Consider the following 8,219-nt stretch of genomic DNA (forward strand, 5'->3'; position numbering starts at 1 on the left):
AGTTGTCCAATAAGAAACGTTTGTTTTTCGTATTCTGTTTTGCTATGATGTGCCATAATGAATATGACCCCGATCTCAGTCCCCCTGACTCTCCTCTCTGTTGACCTTTCTCTCTTGTCCATGTACTGTTCAGTAGGCATGAAACTGAAGAAAACCCTACAGGCTACTCTCGGTGTGAATAGTTTTCAGGACAGTGATTTTGGCTCAATTTGAGACCAGGGTTATTAGTCCCAAAGCGATCTCCATTGGGCGCGTTCGATGCAGATCACTTTTGTCAAGTGCCTTTCAAAGTCATGTGGATAAACATTGTCCCACTTGCACCTACATGTCAACCGCATTAAGTTTCTGCAGTAGCTCTTCACCAACTTCATCCTGCAGCCATCGCCTGCCTGCATGGTGGGAGAATGCCTGCCTGGTGGGAGGCTGCCTGCCTGGTGGGAGGCTGCCTGCATGGTGGGAGGCTTCCTGCATGGTGGGAGAATGCCTGCATGGTGGGAGGCTGCCTGCATGGTGGGAGAATGCCTGCCCGGTGGGAGAATGCCTGCATGGTGGGAGGCTTCCTGCATGGTGGGAGGCTTCCTGCATGGTGGGAGGTGGGAGGCTTCCTGCATGGTGGGAGAATGCCTGCATGGTGGGAGGCTTCCTGCATGGTGGGAGGTGGGAGGCTTCCTGCATGGTGGGAGGCTGCCTGCATGGTGGGAGGTGGGAGGCTTCCTGCATGGTGGGAGAATGCCTGCATGGTGGGAGAATGCCTGCATGGTGGGAGGCTGCCTGCATGGTGGGAGAATGCCTGCATGGTGGGAGGCTGCCTGCCTGGTGGGAGGCTGCCTGCATGGTGGGAGGTGGGAGGCTTCCTGCATGGTGGGAGAATGCCTGCATGGTGGGAGGTGGGAGGCTTCCTGCATGGTGGGAGAATGCCTGCATGGTGGGAGAATGCCTGCATGGTGGGAGAATGCCTGCATGGTGGGAGGCTTCCTGCATGGTGGGAGGCTTCCTGCATGGTGGGAGAATGCCTGCATGGTGGGAGGTGGGAGGCTTCCTGCATGGTGGGAGAATGCCTGCATGGTGGGAGAATGCCTGCATGGTGGGAGAATGCCTGCATGGTGGGAGGCTTCCTGCATGGTGGGAGGCTGCCTGGATGGTGGGAGGCTGCCTGTATGGTGGGAGGCTTCCTGCATGGTGGGAGGCTTCCTGCATGGTGGGAGGCTTCCTGCATGGTGACCCACTCAAATGTGACCAAAGACATGACAAACACTTCCCTTGAATCAACCATATTTCAGAGAGATTTACTTTGATAGTCACACCAAGCAGACCGCCCCTCTGTGGTGACTATACAGTCACACCGCCCCTCTGTGGTGACTATACAGTCACACCGCCCCTCTGTGGTGACTATACAGTCACACCGCCCCTCTGTGGTGACTATACAGTCACACCAGGCAGACCGCCCCTCTGTGGTGACTATACAGTCACACCAGGCAGACCGCCCCTCTGTGGTGACTATACAGTCACACCGCCCCTCTGTGGTGACTATACAGTCACACCGCCCCTCTGTGGTGACTATACAGTCACACCAGGCAGACCGCCCCTCTGTGGTGACTATACAGTCACACCGCCCCTCTGTGGTGACTATACAGTCACACCGCCCCCCTCTGTGGTGATATACAGTCACACCGCCCCTCTGTGGTGACTATACAGTCACACCAGGCAGACCGCCCCTCTGTGGTGACTATACAGTCACACCAGGCAGACCGCCCCTCTGTGGTGACCAAACAGTCACACACAGGCAGACCGCCCCTCTGTGGTGACTATACAGTCACACCGCCCCTCTGTGGTGACTATACAGTCACACCGCCCCTCTGTGGTGACTATACAGTCACACCAGGCAGACCGCCCCTCTGTGGTGACTATACAGTCACACCAGGCAGACCGCCCCTCTGTGGTGACTATACAGTCACACCAGGCAGACCGCCCCTCTGTGGTGACTATTACAGTCACACCAGGCAGACCGCCCCTCTGTGGTGACTATACAGTCACACCAGGCAGACCGCCCCTCTGTGGTGACTATACAGTCACACCAGGCAGACCGCCCCTCTGTGGTGACTATACAGTCACACCAGGCAGACCGCCCCTCTGTGGTGACTATACAGTCACACCAGGCAGACCACCCCTTTTTTTTAAATTTTTTTTATTTCACCTTTATTTAACCAGGTAGGCTAGTTGAGAACAAGTTCTCATTTGCAACTGCGACCTGGCCAAGATAAAGCATAGCAGTGTGAGCAGACAACAAAGAGTTACACATGGAGTAAACAATTAACAAGTCAATAACACAGTAGAAAACAAAGGGGAGTCTATATACAATGTGTGCAAAAGGCATGAGGAGGTAGGCAAATAATTACAATTTTGCAGATTAACACTGGAGTGATGAATGATCAGATGGTCATGTACAGGTAGAGATAATGGTGTGCAAAAGAGCAGAAAAGTAAATAAATAAAAACAGTATGGGGATGAGGTAGGTGAAAAAGGGTGGGCTATTTACCAATAGACTATGTACAGCTGCAGCGATCGGTTAGCTGCTCAGATAGCTGATGTTTGAAGTTGGTGAGGGAGATAAAAGTCTCCAACTTCAGCGATTTTTGCAATTCGTTCCAGTCACAGGCAGCAGAGTACTGGAACGAAAGGCGGCCAAATGAGGTGTTGGCTTTAGGGATGATCAGTGAGATACACCTGCTGGAGCGCGTGCTATGGATGGGTGTTGCCATCGTGACCAGTGAGCTGAGATAAGGCGGAGCTTTACCTAACATGGACTTGTAGATGACCTGGAGCCAGTGGGTCTGGCGACGAATATGTAGCGAGGGCCAGCCGACTAGAGCATACAAGTCGCAGTGGTGGGTGGTATAAGGTGCTTTAGTGACAAAACGGATGGCACTGTGATAAACTGCATCCAGTTTGCTGAGTAGAGTGTTGGAAGCCATTTTGTAGATGACGTCGCCGAAGTCGAGGATCGGTAGGATAGTCAGTTTTACTAGGGTAAGCTTGGCGGCGTGAGTGAAGGAGGCTTTGTTGCGGAATAGAAAGCCGACTCTTGATTTGATTTTCGATTGGAGATGTTTGATATGAGTCTGGAAGGAGAGTTTGCAGTCTAGCCAGACACCTAGGTACTTATAGACGTCCACATATTCTAGGTCGGAACCATCCAGGGTGGTGATGCTAGTCGGGCATGCGGGTGCAGGCAGCGACCGGTTGAAAAGCATGCATTTGGTTTTACTAGCGTTTAAGAGCAGTTGGAGGCCACGGAAGGAGTGTTGTATGGCATTGAAGCTTGTTTGGAGGTTAGATAGCACAGTGTCCAAAGACGGGCCGAAAGTATATAGAATGGTGTCGTCTGCGTAGAGGTGGATCAGGGAATCGCCCGCAGCAAGAGCAACATCATTGATATACACAGAGAAAAGAGTCGGCCCGAGAATTGAACCCTGTGGCACCCCCATAGAGACTGCCAGAGGACCAGACAGCATGCCCTCCGATTTGACGCACTGAACTCTGTCTGCAAAGTAATTGGTGAACCAGGCAAGGCAGTCATCCGAAAAACCGAGGCTCCTGAGTCTGCCGATAAGAATATGGTGATTGACAGAGTCGAAAGCCTTGGCAAGGTCGATGAAGACGGCTGCACAGTACTGTCTTTTATCGATGGCGGTTATGATATCGTTGAGTACCTTGAGTGTGGCTGAGGTGCACCCATGACCGGCTCGGAAACCAGATTGCACAGCGGAGAAGGTACGGTGGGATTCGAGATGGTCAGTGACCTGTTTGTTGACTTGGCTTTCGAAGACCTTAGATAGGCAGGGCAGGATGGATATAGGTCTGTAACAGTTTGGGTCCAGGGTGTCTCCCCCTTTGAAGAGGGGGATGACTGCGGCAGCTTTCCAATCCTTGGGGATCTCAGACGATATGAAAGAGAGGTTGAACAGGCTGGTAATAGGGGTTGCGACAATGGTGGCAGATAGTTTCAGAAATAGAGGGTCCAGATTGTCAAGCCCAGCTGATTTGTACGGGTCCAGGTTTTGCAGCTCTTTCAGAACATCTGCTATCTGGATTTGGTTAAAGGAGAACCTGGATAGGCTTGGGCGAGGAGCTGCGGGGGGGGGCGGAGCTGTTGGCCGAGGTTGAAGTAGCCAGGCGGAAGGCATGGCCAGCCGTTGAGAAATGCTTATTGAAGTTTTCGATAATCATGGATTTATCAGTGGTGACCGTGTTACCTAGCCTCAGTGCAGTGGGCAGCTGGGAGGAGGTGCTCTTGTTCTCCATGGACTTCACGGTGTCCCAGAACTTTTTGGAGTTGGAACTTTTTGGAGTTGGTGACTATACAGTCACACCAGGCAGACCGCCCCTCTGTGGTGACTATACAGTCACACTGCCCCTCTGTGGTGACTATACAGTCACACCACCCCGCTGTGGTGACTATACAGTCACACAAGGCAGACCACCCCTCGGTGGTGACTATACAGTCACACCGCCCCTCTGTGGTGACTATACAGTCACACCAGGCAGACCGCCCCTCTGTGGTGACTATACAGTCACACCAGGCAGACCGCCCTTTGTGGTGACTATACAGTCACACCAGGCAGACCGCCCTTTGTGGTGACTATACAGTCACACCAGGCAGACCGCCCTTTGTGGTGACTATACAGTCACACCAGGCAGACCGCCCTTTGTGGTGACTATGTCCTTCTCAAAGCAGGAGCTACATCCATCATTAATGTTAACAATAATAATACTAAGAAATGTACAACATACATACAGTGTACAAAACATTAAGAACACCTTTCTCATATTGAATTGCAGAACAGCCTCAATTCGTCGGGGCATAGAGTCCATAAGGTGTATCCAGAATGATCCACCATCCAAAGGACATCCAGCCAACTTGACACAACTGTGGGAAACATTGGAGTCAACATGGTCCAGCATTTCTATGGACCTTGTAGAGTCCATGTCCCGATGAACTGAGGCTGTTCTGAGGACAAAAGGTGTTCCTAATGTTTTGTACACTGTATATGTGTGTATATATATATTTTTTCCCCCCAGATGTAAAAATACTTTGCGTAAAAACAGATAAGAATCGAATCATTACAACGGTGGATTAATTCATTACAACGGTGGATTAATTCATTACAACGGTGGATTAATTCATTACAACGGTGGATTAATTCATTACAACGGTGGATTAATTCATTACAACGGTGGATTAATTCATTACAACGGTGGATTAATTCATTACAATGGTGGATTAATTCATTACAATTTATTTTTTTAAATATATTGATAAGGAGAGAGATGAATGCTATGCTTTCAGGCAATGACAGCGTGTGTTGGGTGGTGCACACGGCCGTGGGACTGCTTTACCAGAGACAGACGGCAGCTTTTGGTTTAGCTTCCACCACAGAGTGAAGGTCGGAACACACACACAACTCTTAACCCAGTACTGATGACATACTTCAGGAGTGGAGCAGACGAACCTCGACCCCCAGACTTCCTGTCTTGGCTAACGAAGTTTGACGCGATGGTACACCAGACGCTTGGCATTTGGGAGGAAAGGTAATGGGAATGAGATTACACACAGACTGACAACACATCCCATAGAATCAGATGATTCACTTTATAATATGCTCACATAAGCTTATAGCAGGTTTAAGGCATTATACTGGTCGGTGTTACCCATGATGAAGGACTGTTACCCATGATGAAGGACTGTTACCCATGATGAAGGACTGTTACCCATGATGAAGGACTGTTACCCATGATGAAGGACTGTTACCCATGATGGAGTGTTCCCCATGATGAAGGACTGTTACCCATGATGGAGTGTTACCCATGATGAAGGACTGTTACCCATGATGGAGTGTTACCCATGATGAAGGACTGTTACCCATGATGGAGTGTTCCCCATGATGAAGGAGTGTTACCCATGATGAAGGACTGTTACCCATGATGAAGGACTGTTACCCATGATGAAGGACTGTTACCCATGATGGAGTGTTCCCCATGATGAAGGACTGTTACCCATGATGGAGTGTTACCCATGATGAAGGACTGTTACCCATGATGGAGTGTTACCCATGATGAAGGACTGTTACCCATGATGGAGTGTTCCCCATGATGAAGGACTGTTACCCATGATGGACTGTTACCCATGATGAAGGACTGTTACCCATGATGAAGGACTGTTACCCATGAAGGACTGTTACCCATGATGAAGGAGTGTTCCCCATGATGATGGACTGTTACCCATGATGGAGTGTTACCCATGATGAAGGAGTGTTACCCATGATGGAGTGTTCCCCATGATGAAGGACTGTTACCCATGATGAAGGAGTGTTACCCATGATGAAGGACTGTTACCCATGATGAAGGAGTGTTACCCATGATGGAGTAGTGTTACCCATGATGGAGTGTTACCCATGATGGAGTGTTACCCATGATGGAGTGTTACCCATGATGGAGTGTTATCCATGATGAAGGAGTGTTACCCATGATGAAGGAGTGTTACCCATGATGAAGGAGTGTTACCCATGATGGAGTGTTACCCATGATGAAGGAGTGTTACCCATGATGGAGTGTTACCCATGATGGACTGTTACACATGATGAATGAGTGTTACCCATGATGAATGAGTGTTACCCATGATGAATGAGTGTTACCCATGATGAATGAGTGTTACCCATGATGAATGAGTGTTCCCCATGATGGAGTGTTACCCATGATGGAGTGTTACCCATGATGAAGGAATGTTCCCCATGATGAAGGAGTGTTCCCCATGATGAATGAGTGTTCCCCATGATGAATGAGTGTTCCCCGTGATGAATGAGTGTTCCCCGTGATGAATGAGTGTTCCCCATGATGAATGAGTGTTCCCCATGATGAATGAGTGTTCCCCATGATGAAGGACTGTTACCCATGATGAAGGACTGTTACCCATGATGAAGGACTGTTACCCATGATGAAGGACTGTTACCCATGATGAAGGAGTGTTACCCATGATGAAGGAGTGTTACCCATGATGAAGGAGTGTTACCCATGATGAAGGACTGTTCCCCATGATGAAGGAGTGTTACCCATGATGGAGTGTTACCCGTGATGATGGAGTGTTCCCCATGATGGAGTGTTCCCCATGATGAAGGAGTGTTACCCATGATGAAGGAGTGTTACCCATGATGGAGTGTTACCCATGATGAATGAGTGTTCCCCATGATGAATGAGTGTTACCCATGATGAAGGAATGTTCCCCATGATGAAGGAGTGTTCCCCATGATGAATGAGTGTTCCCCATGATGGAGTGTTACCCATGATGAAGTAGTGTTACCCATGATGAAGGACTGTTACCCATGATGAAGGACTGTTACCCATGATGAAGGACTGTTACCCATGATGAAGGACTGTTACCCATGATGAAGGACTGTTACCCATGATGAAGGACTGTTACCCATGATGGAGGACTGTTCCCCATGATGGAGTGTTCCCCATGATGATGGAGTGTTACCCATGATGGAGTGTTCCCCATGATGAAGGAGTGTTCCCAATGATGGAGTGTTCCCCATGATGAAGGAGTGTTACCCATGACGAAGGAGTGTTACCCATGATGAAGGAGTGTTACCCATGATGAAGGAGTGTTACCCATGATGAAGATGTGTTACCCATGATGGAGTGTTACCCATGATGAAGGACTGTTACCCATGATGAAGGAGTGTTACCCATGATGGTGTTCCCCATGATGAAGGACTGTTACCCATGATGAAGGACTGTTACCCATGAAGGAGTGTTACCCATGATGAAGGAGTGTTACCCATGATGAAGGAGTGTTACCCATGATGGAGTGTTCCCCATGATGAAGGACTGTTACCCATGAAGGAGTGTTCCCCATGATGAAGGACTGTTACCCATGAAGGAGTGTTCCCCATGATGGAGTGTTCCCCATGATGAAGGAGTGTTACCCATGATGGCGTGTTACCCATGATGGAGTGTTCCCCATGATGAAGGACTGTTACCCATGATGAAGGAGTGTTCCCAATGATGGAGTGTTCCCAATGATGGAGTGTTCCCCATGATGAAGGAGTGTTACCCATGATGAAGGAGTGTTACCCATGATGAAGGAGTGTTACCCATGATGAAGGACTGTTACCCATGATGAAGGAGTGTTACCCATGATGGAGTGTTCCCCATGATGAAGG

The sequence above is a fragment of the Oncorhynchus kisutch genome, unplaced genomic scaffold, assembly GCF_002021735.2.
Source record: "Oncorhynchus kisutch isolate 150728-3 unplaced genomic scaffold, Okis_V2 Okis04b-Okis11a_hom, whole genome shotgun sequence".
In the NCBI taxonomy this organism is placed as follows: domain Eukaryota; kingdom Metazoa; phylum Chordata; class Actinopteri; order Salmoniformes; family Salmonidae; genus Oncorhynchus; species Oncorhynchus kisutch.